The sequence below is a fragment of the Somniosus microcephalus genome, chromosome 19 (assembly GCF_052327205.1).
Source record: "Somniosus microcephalus isolate GS21.2 chromosome 19, FLI_Smic_1.0, whole genome shotgun sequence".
NCBI classification, from domain to species: domain Eukaryota; kingdom Metazoa; phylum Chordata; class Chondrichthyes; order Squaliformes; family Somniosidae; genus Somniosus; species Somniosus microcephalus.
This window is the reverse complement of record NC_141005.1, coordinates 78206945-78222848: the sequence shown is the minus strand read 5'-3', so window position 1 is coordinate 78222848 and position 15904 is coordinate 78206945.

The window sequence follows — 15904 nt, the reverse complement described above, 5'->3', positions numbered from 1 at the left end:
CTTCACAGTAGAAGACACAAAAATCATACCAAAAATATTGGGGAACCAAGGGGCTAATAAGAGTGAGGACCTTAAAGTAATTCATATCAGTAGAGAAAAAATACTTGAGAAACGAATGGGACTAAAAGCCAACAAATCCCTTGGACCTGATGGCCTACATCCTAGTGTTCTAATAGAGGTGGCTGCAGAGATAGTGGATGCATTGGTTGTGATCTTCCAAAATTCCCTAGATTCAGCAACGGTCCCAGCAGATTGGAAGGTAGCAAATGTAACCCGGCTATTCAGGAAAAGAGGGAGAGAGAAAACGGGGAACTACAGGGCAGTTAGCCTGACATCAGTCGTCGGGAAAATGCTGGAATCCATTGTTAAGGAAGTGGTAACAGGGCACTGAGAAAATCATAACATGATTAGACAGAGGTCAGCATGGTTTTATGAAAGGGAAATCGTGTTTGACAAATTTATTAGAGTTTTTTTTTGAGGATGTAACTAATGGTAGATAAAGGGGAACCAGTGTGTTGTGGAAAGAAATCACTTGGAGTCATGGGTAGGCTGTGATATGAGAGAAATTTTATTACGAGCAGACGGGAGAGCCTTCAGCGTACCGAAGTGTCTCAAATTTACAATGGTCGTGGCAGTTTATTTATACATGATCAACCGTTAATTACTGGTTACGTAGGCTTTGGCAGATGCTTCGCGCTCTCTCAACTGTCCCGGACCCAAGGTCCTTACTTCTGCCTTTCTGCAGTTTTGTTTATCTTATCCAGTCTCCAGTTACCATTATCTTTGTTCATTGTTCCTGATTCAAGGTTTCGTGAAGAAACTTTATTACAACTACTGCTACTGTTAAATGCTGACACTACGCTTTGATCTGGTTTTGGTCAAGCATCCCATCATGCCTTGCAGTTACAGTAACATTTTAATAGCATGGCTTCTAACGCAACTATAATATACATGAAAAGGTTATCCAAACCTACAGGTTACCCTATCAGTCCCTCTTGTTGGCCCCTGGTCAGACCTCGTCTGATCCAGGTAGAACATACCTAAATCCCCAAATTCTCTACCTGCTGGGTTGTCCAGAGATCCAACTGGACTCCCGCAAGTGTCAAATCCATAAATTACATAGTCCTCTTACAGCCTCACCGATGTCCTAGTGACATTGGCTGTGTTTGGGACCCAGTTGGCCAGATTTATATAGCATACACGTTCCACTTTTCTCCAGTCTGTGAGAGTGGCACCTTGGCTACTGACACCGGGACATATCCCCTATTTGACATCACCATTTGCACCACTTGGGATATCATCCGTTTTTGGTAGCAACAGATGCATATACTGATGATAAGGATGAGCGTGGAGGCGATGGCGGCTGCCATTCTACCTATGTCCCACCAGTTAGGCTGTCTTTGGCTCTCTCCTACTGGGCCTATGGCTGAAGCTCCCTTTTAGCTTCTAGCCGTTCTTTTGGTCAAGTCCACCTCCACTGTTCCCCTTGTGATGACCTGTTTACTTCGTGCAATGTATTCCTGATGCGCTATCAATTACTCAAAAGACTGAGGTTAAGCGAGTAACTAACAGGCTTTTATTAACAAGAGAATGAAGGTGTGCCTCGAGTGGGCGACCAGTCCAGAATACAGAGGGACTGTGGAGCAGTCACCTTTATACCTGGACTCGTGGGAGGAGTCAGCCGAGGCATGTACAGACATGTACACAGTGGAATACAAACACCCACACAGGCAGGTATAACAGTGGTTTACCACATTCACCCCTTGTTTAAAAATGAGTCCGGCGGGGTGAAGTGTATTAAAAGTTTATGTATTGGAGTCTCTCCGGAGGTCTTGTCTGCCGCTGTGATCGACGTGGCGACGGCAGGGGTAGTGAAGCTTCCGGCGTCGAGTCCCGCGTAGGCTGGGGCACTGGTGTGTAGTCCTCGTGGGTGTCGAGTGGGTCGCGGGGCCCAGGCGTGCCGTCTGCTGGGGTTGGATATTGGATCGTGGCGGGGGGGGGGGTGGTAGTGGGTTACTGGGGCCCCCGAGGGTGCGAGGTCTCGTATGGAGACTGTGTCCTCCCGCCCGTCCGGGTATGCAATGTAAGCATACTGGGGGTTGGCGTGGAGGAGGTCGACCCTCTCGACCAGGGGGTCCGTTTTATGGGTCCTCACGTGTCTTCTCAGTAGGACCGGCCCTGGGGACGTCAGCCATGGCGGTAGCGATGTCCCCGATGTGGACTTCCTTGGGAAGACAAACATTTTCTCATGAGGGGTGGCGTTAGTGGCAGTGCAGAGCAGTGACCGAATAGAGTGGAGTGCATTGGGGAGCACATCCTGCCAGCGGGAGGTCGGAAGGCCCCTAGACTTTAAGGCTAGCAGGGCGGCCTTCCAAACTGTCGCATTCTCTCTTTCCACCTGTCCGTTCCCCCGGGGGTTGTAACTGGTGGTCCTGCTTGTGGCAATACCCCTAGCGAGCAGGTACTGGCGGAGTTCGTCGCTCATAAACGATGAGCCCCGGTCGCTATGGATATAGCTGGGGAAACCGAACAGGGTGAAGAGGTCGTTCAGACATTTAATGACCGTGGCACTGGTCATGTCCGGGCAGGGGATGGCGAACGGGAAACGGGAGTACTCATCAATAATGTTGAGGAAGTACACATTGCGGTCGGAGGAGGGGAGAGGCCCTTTAAAATCAACGCTCAGGGGCGAGTGGCTTTTATCAGGTGAGCCCTGTCTGGTCTATAAAAGTGCGGTTTGCACTCAGCGCAGACTTGGCAGTTCCTGGTCATGGTCCTGACCTCCTCAATGGAGTAAGGCAGGTTGCGGGCCTTGATGAAGTGGAAGAACCTGGTGACCCCCGGGTGGCAGAGGTCATTGTGGAGGGCCCGCAGTCTATCGATCTGCGCGCTGGCGCAGGTGCCACGCGATAGAGCATCCGGGGGTTCATTGAGCTTCCCGGGCCGGTACAAGATCTCGTAATTGTAGGTGGAAAGTTCGATTTTCCACCTCAAGATCTTGTCGTTTTTGATTTTGCCCCTCTGCTTGTTGTTAAACATAAAAGCAACTGAACGCTGGTCAGTGAGCAGGGTAAATCGTTTTCCGGCCAGGTAGTGCCTCCAATGACGCACAGCCTCCACAATAGCCTGGGCCTCCTTCTCAACAGCGGAGTGTCTGGTCTCCGGGCCCTGGAGGGTTCGTGAAAAGAAGGCCACGGGTCTCCCCGCCTGATTAAGGGTAGCGGCCAGGGCAAAGTCGGACGCGTCGCTTTCCACCTGGAAGGGGATGGATTCGTCCACTGCGTGCATGGTGGCTTTGGCAATGTCTTCCTTGATACGGTGGAAGGCTAAGCGGGCCTCTGCCGTCAAGGGAAAAGAGGTGGACTTGATCAGCGGACGGGCCTTGTCCGCATAGTAGGGGACCCACTGGGCGTAATAGGAGAAAAACCCTAGGCACCTCTTCAGGGCCTTGAGGCAGTGGGGCAATGGGAGTTCCATAAGGGGATGCATCCGGTCGGGGTCGGGACCGATGACTCCATGTTCCACAACACAGCCAAGGATGGCGAGGCGGGTTGTGCGGAATATGCACTTCTCCTTGTTATACGTCAGGTTCAGGAGTTGGGCGGTGCAGAGGAATTTTTCGAGGTTTGCGTCATGGTCCTGCAAGTCATGGCCACAGATGGTCACATTGTCCAGATATGGGAAAGTGGCCTGCAACGCATTTTGATCGACCATCCGGTCCATCTCTCTTTGGAAGACGGAGACCCCGTTGGTGACGCCAAAGGGAACCCTAAGGAAGTGATAGAGGCGGCCGTTTGCCTCAAAGGCAGTATACTGGCGGTCCTCAGGGCGGATAGGGAGCTGGTGGTACGCTAATTTCAGGTCAATGGTCGAGAAGATGCGGTACTGCGCGATCTGGTTGACCATATCAGCTATGCGGGGGAGTGGGTAAGCGTCCAGCAGGGTGTAGCGATTTATTGTCTGGCTGTAGTCGATGACCAGGCGCTGGTTCTCGCCGGTCTTAACGACCACAACCTGGGCTCGCCAGGGGCTGGTGCTGCCCTCAATAATCCCCTCCTTCAGGAGCCGCTCCACTTCGGTTTTAATGAAAACCCTGTCCCCGGCACTGTATCGCCTGCTCTTTGTGGCGATGGGCTTACAGTCGGGGGTGAGGTTAGCAAACAGTGGGGGGGGGGGGTGACTCTGAGTGTGGAGAGGTTGCACCTGGTGCGCAGCGGGCAATTTGGAAGCTGCTGGCTGCGGACTGTGAGTGGGGGGAGGGGTCCACCGTACGCCATCGTAACATTTTTAAGGTGGCACTGAAAATCTAATCCCAGTAGAACGGCAGCGCGGAGGTGGGGCAGGACCAGGAGTTTAAAATTATCGTACACAGTCCCGTCTACTAAGAGTGTCACCACGCAGTAGCTGCCAATGTCCGCCGACTGGGACTCGGAGGCCATAGAACTCCGCTGGTGCGCAGGCAGGACTGGGAGAGAGCAACGCTGCACCGTGTCGGGGTGGATGAAGCTCTCCGTGCTCCCAGAGTCAAAAAGGCAGGTTGTTTCGTGACCATTTACCTTAATGTCCATTGTGGACTGGGCCAGTTGGTGCGGTCTCGCTTGGTCCAGCGTAACGGAGGCCAGCGTAGGGGTCGGTGTGTCGCTGCGGGTATCAGATGAGGCGGTGTTGGGGGCCTGCTGCATCCCGGCTGGCGTCCAAGATGGCGGCGTCCATGATCCCCATGTGGCTGGAGGCGTCCAAAATGGCTGCTGTTCCGGTGGTTCGCACATGGCTGGGGAGGCCCAAGATGGCGGCCCGCACGGCCCACACACGGCGCTGCTGGGGTTCGGGGTGGCTTTGGCCCTGCAGACGCTGGCGTAGTGTCCCTTCTTCCCGCAGCCCGAGCAGATCGCATTTTTCGCCGGGCAGCGCGCTCTGGGGTGTTTGGCCTGGCCACAGAAGTAGCATTTCTGGCCTTGGGACACTGCTGCGGTAGTTGGGCCGTGGCTGGGGTGTCACGGCGCTATGAGACGGTCCTACCGTGTCCCAGGCTGTCGTTCCCCGCGGCGTCCACGGTGCAGAGGAGTAGGCATCCGTGCCCCGGTAGGCTGCGTCCAATGATAGTGCGAGTTCAGAGGCCTTGTTGAGGTCGAGGTCACTCTGCTCCAACAGTCGCTGTCGGATGTAATTGGACCTGTGGCCTGCTACAAAAGCGTCCCGGATAAGTTCCGCTGTGTACACGGTGGCCTTTACATCCTTACAACCACAGGCCCGGCCAAGCACAGACAGTGCCTGAAGGTATTCCTCGGTCGATTCCCCAGGTTGTTGTTTACGACTCCCCAGGAGGTGCCTGGCGTACACCTCGTTCACTGGGCGTGTGTACTGGTCCTTGAGGAGCTTGAGAGCAGCCATGTACGAGGTCGCGTCCTGGATGACCGAGTACGCTCGGTGGTTCACTTTGGAGGTCAGGACATCCAGTTTGTCCTCATCCGATTTGACCGTTGCAGCGGAGGCGATCAGGAATCTTTCAAAACACCTAAGCCAGTGAGCATACTTGGTGGATGCGTCCGCCTCCCGATGGTCTAAGTCCAGGCATGCTGGTGTGAGGATCTTCTCCATTATAAAAAAATCTTGTTAATAAAATTGATGCGCTATCAATTACTCAAAAGACTGAGGTTAAGCGAGTAACTAACAGGCTTTTATTAACAAGAGAATGAAGGTGTGCCTCGAGTGGTCGACCAGTCCAGAATACAGAGGGACTGTGGAGCAGTCACCTTTATACCTGGACTCGTGGGAGGAGTCAGCCGAGGCATGTACAGACATGTACACAGTGGAATACAAACACCCACACAGGCAGGTATAACAGTGGTTTACCACAATTCCATTGTGGCATTCAAGTGCCACCCTAGCGGCCCTCCCTGGTGTATCATCCACACTCAACTCGTCATCCCACCATGAGCTGCAGACCAGGCCGGCGAGGGTTCTGCCTGGTAGATGGAAATCTCCCAAGGTGAGAGAGTATGAAACTTGAAGGCAAAACGTATGATTATTTGTACATACCAATCCTCCATAGAGGTAGTTCTTCTCGTTGGTTAGAAAACACCACTGAGTCGGAGATGCCTGAATTGCCCTAAAGGCTCCTTCCAGAGGCTCTACCATCACCACCACTGCTGAGCCCTCATCTATGGATTTCAGGGTGTTACAGGTACACACTATGTAGTGCTCCGACTCAGTACAGCACTCATCCGTGGTCATAAGGAGGGTGCCATTCTTGCCAGGTGCTACGTATCCACGGGTACCCACCCAGTACGCCGATTCGCCTCCGACCACTCCCAGAGACTCTGCTTTACATCCCCCTGATATGTCCCATTCTGTGGCATCATCATTAGAAATCTAAATGCATCCACAGCTCCCCCACCTGGTCGGGTTACCAAGAGCTCCTGTCTCTCTTCCTCCCAGTTGATCAGATTCAGACTGCTGACTTCTTTCTGCGCATGCCGGGGCACCATTCCAAACCTGATGTCTTCAATGTCTGATTTAATACTATCAATCAAGTCCCGAGCCAGCATGTCACATGCTTGCCCCTTGGACTGTAAATCACTCGCCTTTATTACTGCTTTCCCTAGGACCTCTATACCTCTCTGTAACCCGGTTCCCCAAGCTGTGGACCGCAGGTCCTTGGTGCTTTCCTGCGCCACCCAGGTGGGATAGCTATTCAGGCCCGTGATTTGCCATGAATTTAGGACCGAGTTGGCATTTCCAAACAAGCCCCCCACTTCCCCTAATGTACTCCGTCTCCGCCGCCCCTCGGGGGCCCCTACTTCAGGGGCTATGCGGTCCTTATAATCACTAAGTCATCGCTGCAATTTATGCTTTGCCCAAGTAATTGATGCTGGGTGATCACCACAATTGGCCTCTAACGCCGGCACTATACTGCTCAGGTTATAGGTTACTTCTAAAGTGACTACAATTACATCATGTAAGAGTGCCTTCGGGCCCCCGACCCTGATCGTGCCATCCGTTGGAGGTGGCATCGTGACGGCTTTTGATATCCACATAGAAACATAGAAGATAGGAGCAGGAGTCGGCCATTCGGCCCTTCGAGCCTGCTCCGCCATTCAATGAGATCATGGCTGATCATCCAAAATTCAGTACCCTGTCCCTGCCTTCTCCCCATATCCCTCGATCCCTTTAGCCTTAAGAAATATATCCAACTCCGTCTTGAATATATTTAATGAACTGGCCTCCACTGCCCTCTGTGGCAGAGAATTCCACAGGTTCACCACTCTCTGGGTGAAGAAATTCCTCCTCATTTCAGTCCTAAATGGCTTACCCTTTATCCTTAGACTATGACCCCTGGTTCTGGACTCCCCGGCCATCAGAAACATCCTTCCTGCATCTAGCCTGTCCAGGCCTGACAGAATTTTATAGGTTTCGATGAGATCCCCTCTCAATCTTCTAAACTCCAGTGAGTATAAGCCCAATCGACACAATCTCTCCTCATACGTCATTCCTGCCATCCCAGGTATCAGCCTGGTGAATCTTCGCTGCACTCCCTCCATGGCAAGAACATCCTTCCTCAGGTAAGGCGACCAAAACTGCACACAATACTCAAGGTGCGGTCTCACCAAGGCCCTGTACAACTGTAGCAAGACATCCTTGTTCCTGTACTCGAACCCTCTTGCTACGAAGGCCAACATACCATTTGCCTTCTTAACCGCCTGCTGCACCTGCATGCTTACCTTCAGCGACTGGTGCACAATAACACCCAGGTCTCTTTGCACTTCCCCTTCTCCCAATCTATTGCCATTCAAATAATCTGCCTTCCTGTTTTTGCCACCAAAGTGGATAACCTCACATTTATCCACATTATAGTGCATTTGCCATGTTTCTGTCCAATCACCCAACCTGGATCACGGACTGGGTCACCGCACGTACCCATACGGCCGAGGTATGGAAAATAAATCCCAAATGTAATATGGGACAAGGATACTGGGACCCTATCTGTGGCAACAACCATGAACTGTCTGTCCCCGGACAACACCCACATGTTGTTAAATCAAAGCATCTTACATCAGTACATCCCAACCGCTTAAGAACATCACTACACAATTCTTGGCAATATTGTCCCTCAAGTCCTGGTTCCCAAATGAATGGGGGTAATTTAGTCCACCCTGCTATAATGTTGGCGGTACTGATGACCACACCCGTCATTTTTCCGCGCTGCTCCTTGTGCGGCGAGCAGGAAGAGTATGACTAATGTCCAAGTCCGGCGTCATCATATATGCCAGTGACACTTATATCTCCATCGGTATTCACGCAAGTTTGTAGTTGTGTATAATTGTCACTTCTGGGTCCGATAACAGGGATCCAGACCGAGTTGAAGGAGTCTGCTTGCGTGGTGCCGGGACGGACCTCAAGTTCATATGACCAACCGCCCGGGGCGCCATACCCTGATCTTTCCCGTTGTGATGGGCAGGGAGGCCGTTCCAATCGGACTGGTTGTCCGGGGGCAGACAGTTCATGGTTGCTGCCACAGATAGGGTCCCAGTATCCTTGTCCCATATTACATTTGGGATTTATTTTCTGTACCTTGGCCGTATGGGTACGTGCGGTGACCCAGTCCGTGATCCATATATTGGGTTACTATATCCATTCCCCTTTTCCCCCCTGTGGCAGTTGCATGTATTGTCCTGGATGCAAACAAGTACTTTTATCGATGTGTGCACGCTGGGCGCCTCCCATGCTACCGTAATTGTCAGGAGGGTGATCGCCATCACGGCTGTCCACCAGGCCGCCATTGTGAGATAGGTTTATCTGAAACAAAGTAATTAAGAGATCTGCTGCTAACTTTCCTGTTGGTAGAAACAGAATGTGAGTCATACGGCTTAACCTGGGACCAGTATTTCCACCTAACCTCCTTTCAGATGTCCAAACATACACACGTATCGCTGGTCATTAGGACCGTGTAAGGCCCAGTCCACCGAGGCGCCAGTCCCGGTTTGGACGACACCCCTTTTACCATTATTCTATCTCCCACCGTTGGGAGAAACATAGAAACATAGAAGATAGGATCAGGAGTAGGCCATTCGGCCCTTCGAGCCTGCTCCGCCATTCAACGAGATCATGGCTGATCATCCAAACCCTAACACCCGGTCCCTACACTGACAGCCATCCCACCCAAGCCCTAACCCTGTAACCCCACGTATTTAATCCCCCCCTAACACTAAGGGTCAATTTAAAAATTTTTTTTTTTATCATGGCCAATCAACCTAACCCGCACATCTTTGGACTGTGGGAGGAAACCGGAGCACCCGGAGGAAACCCACGCAAACACGGGGAGAATGTGCAAACTCCACACAGACAGTCACCCGAGGCCGGATTTGAACCCGGGTCCCTGGCGCTGTGAGGCAACAGTGCTAACCACTATGCCACCGTTGGGAGCCCTGATGACTCGGGTTCAGGCCCGCGCCCATGTTGATCTGCTGTTTCTTGCTGCTGCTTTACTTCCACTTTCATCCCTTGAAGCTGTTTACATAGCTCCGATACACACCGTGTAATTCTATCCCTCAGCGGCCCTGTTTCACTACACCCTTCTATCACCCTTTCTGGTAATCTCATAGCCCTCCCAGTCATTAATTCATATGGAGTCAGTCCTATTGTCCGGCTCATTAATATGATTGGGAGGACATCCACCCAGTTCTTACCCGTGTTCGCAATCGCTTTTGCTATAGCCGCTCTCTCCCCCGGCCCTCACTTGGCTGTTGGCGAAACATGTAACTAACAGGGTAGATAAAGGGGAATCAGTGGATGTAGTATATTTGGATTTCCAAAAGACATTCGATAATGTGCCACATAAAAGTTTGTTACACAAGATAAGGGCTCATGGGATTGGGGGTAATGTATTAGCATGGATAGAGGATTGGTTAACGACAGAAAAGAGAATTTTCGGCTTGGCAGGCTGTAACTGGTGGGGTGCCGCAAGGGTCAGTGTTGGGGCCTCAGCTATTTACTATCTATTTTCATGACTTAGATGAAGGAACCGAGTGTAATATATCCAAGTTTGCTGACGATACAAAGCTAGGTGGGAAAGTAAACTATGAGGAGAACACAAAGAGCCTGCAAAGGGATATAGATAGACTAAGTGAGTGGGCAATAAGGTGGCAGATGGAGTATAATGTGGGGAAATGTGAGGTTATTCACTTTGGTAGGAAGAATAGGAAAACAGAATATTTTTTAAATGGTGGGAAACTATTAAATGTTGGTGTTCCGAGAGATTTAGGTGTCCTTGTACAAGGAACACAGAGTTAGCATGCAGGTACAGCAAGCAATTAGGAAGGCAAATGGCATGTTGGCCTTTATTACAAGGGGATTGGAATACAAGAGTAAGAAAACCTTGCTACAGTTGTACAGGGCTCTGGTGAGACCACACCTGGAGCACTGTGCACAGTTTTGGTCTTATCTGAGGAAGGATATACTTGCCTTGGAGGTGGTGCAACGAAGGTTCGCTAGATTGATTCCTGGGATGAGAGAGGGCTGTCCTATGAGGAGAGATTGTGTAGAATGGGCCGATACTCTGGAGTTTGGAAGAATGAGAGGTGATCTCATTGAAACATACAAGATTCTGAGGGGGATTGACAGGGTAGATGTTGAGATTGTTTCCCCTGACTGGAGAGTCTCAGGATAAGGGCTTGGCCTTTTTAAGACTGTGATGAGGAAGTTCTTCACTCAGAAGAAGAAGGACTTGTATTTATATAGCACCTTTCACAACCACCGAATGTCACAAAGCACTTTACAGCCAATGAAGTACTTTTTTGAAGTGCGGTCACTTTTGTAATGTACGAAACGTGGTAGCCAATTTGCGCACAGCAAGCTCCTACAAACAGCAATGTGATAAGACCAGATAATCTGTTTTAGTGATGTTGATTGAGGTACACCGGGGATAACACCCCTGCTCTTTTTTGAAATAGTGTCATAGGATTCTTTACGTCCACCTGAGAGAGAAGACGGGGCCTCGGTTTAACGTCTCATTCGAAAGACGGCACCTCCAACAGTGCAGCGCTCCCTCGGCACTGCAATGGAGTGTCAGCCTAGATTTTTGTGTTCAAGTCCCTGGAGTGGGACTTGAACCCACAACCTTCTGACTCACAGGCGAGGGTGCTACCAACTGAGCCACAGCAGACAGAGGGTTGTGACTCGCTGGAATTCTCTACCCCAGAGGGTTGTGAATGCTCAGTAGTTGAATATATTCAAGGCTGAGATAGATTTTTGGACTCTAGGGCAATCGGGGGATGTGGGGATTGGGCAGGAAAGTGGAGTTGAGGTCAAAGATCAGCCATGATCTTACTGAATGGCGGAGCAGGCTCGAGGGGCTGTATGGCAGACTCCTGCTCCTAATTCTTATGTTCTTCTGACTCGGGTGAGAGTGCTTCCAACTGAGTCACAGTTGACACCACTTGTGAGTACATTAGTTCAAATTAATAACTGAATTGCAGTTAGAATCCCATTTTTCTTGGCCGTTTTCTCACCTCCCAGTACTCTCTAGTACTTAACCCAAGTAACTATTCTTTGAATGTGAGCCTAGACGGTAAACACTGGCAGACGACTTGACCCCAGTGAGCTAACCTAGCATGGGGGAGGCGTCACTAACATGGCCAGCATTTATTGTCCATCCCTAATTGCCCTTGAGGAAGTGGTGGTGAGCTGCCTTCTTGAACTGCTGCAGTCCGTTTAGTGAAGGTATTCCCACAGACCTGATCCTGTTCTCCCTGATGTCTGCAGTGCATTTTTCAGCAGGGCTCACTGGACAGTGATTGGGAGTGAGAACCCTGTCTGATTTTCTTGAACCGCTGCAGTTGGTGTGGTGAAGGTGCTCTCCCAATGTTGTTAGGGTAGGGAGTTCGAGGAATTTGATCCAGCGACCATGAAGGAATGGTGATATTTGTCGATGTTGGGATAGTGTGCAACTTGGTGCTGAGCCCATCCACCTGCTGCACTTGTTCATCTAGGTGGTGGAGGTCGTGGGTTTGGGAGGTGCTGCTGCAGAAGCCTTAGTGAGTTGCTGCAATGCATCCTGTAGATAGTATACACTGCAGCCATGGCATGCCGGGGGTGGAGGGAGTGAATGTTTAAGCTTTTTAATGGGGTACCGATCAAGCGTGCTGCTTGTCCTGGATAATGCTGAGCTTCTTGTATTGTTGGAGCTGCACTCATCCAGGCAAGTGAAGAGTATTCCATCACACATCTAACTTGTGCCTTGTAGGTGATGGAGAGGCTTTTGGGAGTCGAGGTGAGCCACTCGCCACAGAATACCCAGGCTCTGACCTCTTGTAGCCTCGGCATTTACATGCCATGTAAAGTTCAGTTAATCCCCAACATAAATACAGTGCCGATTTGTGCCCTTGATTTCCCCATTAAATGTGCCGATTCGATGTTCTCTCTCTTCCCCTCCCCCAGAGGGAGACATCATAGCGGTGGTGAGCAGTTCTCTGCTGCCTTGTTTCAGGGGGTATTGTAAAGGCTCTGGGTAGTAATTAGGAGCGGCAGTGCTGGCTGGTTTATTTAGCCCTTCTCTCTTTCCTAGCCCAGGGTCACTGGTGTAACATGCCAATTGCTGACATCAGGTGACTCAGTCTGGGACCTTGCTGGTCTCCGCACAAGCTTATCCATTGAGCCACCAAGAGAACAGAGCATGTCCCTTAAATAGTTTTGTTTTCTGCTCCTGATCCTTTACTGCCCACAGCAGCTGGTCCCACTGACTAGCTTCTCTCCCTATCTAAAGGTGTATTACTTCATGTAGAAAGAACATAGCTCAATCTTCCTGCTGTCCTCGCAGTTGTACCCAACAATGTCTTTCTCCAATTTTGTCTTGTAGAGATCTATCCAACCACTCAGTGTGCTGTTCCAATAACCAACTACCCTCAGCGAATGAATGTTTCCTTAAACCTGTTTGTTATTCTGCTGCCTTGTGCCAATGAAATAGCCCTGACTCATCCTCTGCTTCCCTAATCTGTACTGTTTTGAATTTACTCTGATTAAAGTTCCAATAATAGATTTTATTGAGTATGAAGGAGAGAGTCTAGAAAGTCCTGCAGGGTTGTGGTGTATTAGAGTATCATAATACGGGCCAGGTGTCTGTCCTGCTAGATTACTATAACTCTGGTAAGACATGATGATGGTTACTGTGCAGTTACAGCATGTCATTATGGTTATTTAGCTTATTGGTGCCAATATGCCATCATACTTAATCCAATACACTTTAGCATGTGGTGTACGTCATGTGTAATGCTCTTAATCAACCCTTCGAATTATTCCCACTGGTACCACCTCCAGCGACAGGCCTGTGACCACAAGTGCTTCATCCTAGTTTTATGCAGCTCAAGGCCATCCCTCCAGGCACAATCTAAATTCAGAATGGCAGATTCTAGAATTGTACCGCTGGGTATTCTCAATTGAAGTGCACAGCACAGAAATTTCACACACACACCCCATTCGTTTCCTTGACTCAGTTGGCAGCTCTCTCGCCTCTGAGCCAGAAGGCTTCAAGCTCCATCCCAGAGACTTGAGCACATAATCCAGGCTGACACTTCAGTGCAGTACTGAGGGAGTGCTGCACTGTCAGAGATCCGTCTTCCGGATGAGTCGTTAAACCGTGGCCCCGAGGTGGATGTAAAGAATCCCACGGCACTATTCAAAGAGCAGGGAGTTCTTCTGATGTCCTGGCCAATATTTATCCCTTAACCAACATCACTTTAAAAAAGCAGACTACAGGTAGACTATCCTTTATCCGAAAACCTCGGGACCAGCCGTGTTTCGGTTTTAGGAAAATTTCGGATTTCAGAAGGTGTGTGAAAACACTATGGTTTTCAGAGGTAATTCGCTTTTCGGGAGTGCGGATAAAGGATACACTATCCCTTATCCGAAAATAAAGACTATAAATACTGTAGTTACAGGGATAAATACTGTAGTACAGTTTATTTGTAAGGAAAACATTCAGTAAAACTTCAAACATGTACAGGTACAAACTAAGCTAAATACCTGTACATAAACATGCAATAAAGGTACATTACATCTGGCTTGAGGATCTTGGAGAAGAGGGTACATCAGTGTTGTCATCATTGTCATCAGGTTGGAGTTGGACATCTGAAGATGGGCCAGGAACAGGATTCTCAAGTGATGAAGCATGACTACGACAGACGGCCTTTTTAAAGACTTCTTCCAGTGTCATCTGTCTCATTAACATTGGTTTCTGTCTAAGCAGTCTCGCTTTAATTGAGTAAACTTGCATAATCTCTTGCTCACTGATAAATGCACGTTGTTCAAGGCCAGCAATTAACTGATCACACATTGTCACCATATCGTCTATGGGGATTTTTTCACCTGTGTTCACAATGTCATCATCATCATCACTACTGTCCTCATGCTTGTCTTTATTTAACACCATTTCAGCAATTTCCCCATCACTCAGCGAATTCACAACAGGTGCATCATTGTCAATGTTCAGCACTTCTTCGATGTCAGCTTCCTCTAACGTATTTACACTTTCGGATGATAAACCTTTGGCGTAAGTGAGGAGGTTTGATATCATCATCTTCTCCTGACTGACAGGAAATCCTTCAAACTCGTCATCTGCAGGTCCATCTTCATGAAACATCGTTGAAGGCCAAAGTCTGTGCCAAGCATTTGTTAATGTTGGTTTGTCAACATCGTTCCAAGCATTAGCAACTGCATAAATGGCATCCTTAACATTGAATTCTTTCAGGAAGCTTTGGATTCCTTCGCCTCTGTTGATTGCATCAAGCATAGAGTTCAAAAAAACGTCTTTATACTTGCTCTTCATGGAGCGTAAAATTCCTTGGTCACAAGGCTGCATTAAAGATGTCACATTAGGGGGAAAGTTAATGCCGAAAACATAACTTTTCACAAGAAGTTCAGGAGGGGGATGTGCGGAGCAGTTGTCCAGGAACAATAAAATTTTGCAGTTTTCTTCCAGTCCAACTTGCCTGCAATGAGCTCGTGCCGCTGGTACGAAGTGGTTATTGAACCAGTGAGAAAATATTCCTCTGGTTACCCATGCTTTCCTGCTCGCATAATAATGCACAGGTAAATTGCATACACCTTTCAAACATCTCGGATGTTGGCTTTTTCCAATCACTACCAACTTTAACTTGTGTGTGCCTGCAGCATTGGCACACCCAAGAACAGTCAACCTGTCCTTTAGCATCCTTAAAACCTGCTGGTGCACTCTCATCAGCCGTTGCTAATGTTTTTCTAGGAACGTAGCGCCAGAACAGAGCTGTTTCATCAGCATTGTAAATTTGTTCAGGACCGAGGTTTTCATCCGATATTATTTTTGCAAACTCATCTATGTAATTTTCAGCTGCTTCATGATCAGCAGAAGCTTTTTCACCACAGATTTTCAGATATTTTATACCATGACGCTTCTTAAATTTATGCAGCCAACCTTCTGAATATTCACACTCAGCTTCAATGTTCAGTTCTTCATGGTATATTCTAGCTTGCTTCATGACCATCAAACCAGTCAGTGGCACACGTTCACCTCTGCGTTGTCGAATCCACTCAATCAGCACACGGTCAAGATCTTCATTTTTTGCCCTATGCAATGTTTTCCTAATTTTCATTAGTTTATGGTCATCACTGTCAGTGTAAAATTTCAACAACTTGTTTTTCTATTTCTTTAAGTCATATACGGTGGTACTTCCCACACCATATTCTTCAGTAAGATGTCGCACAGACACACCACGATCAAGCTTCTGCAATAACTCCACTTTCTGCGATATCGATAATGAGTGATGCTTCCTTCTCTGCTTCTCACTGTTACCCATTGGGGTATCTGCAGCTCTTTTTAGCATTTTCACAAATTGTTAAAAGCCAGCAAATATCTAAGAGAGCTGCAAATATCTAA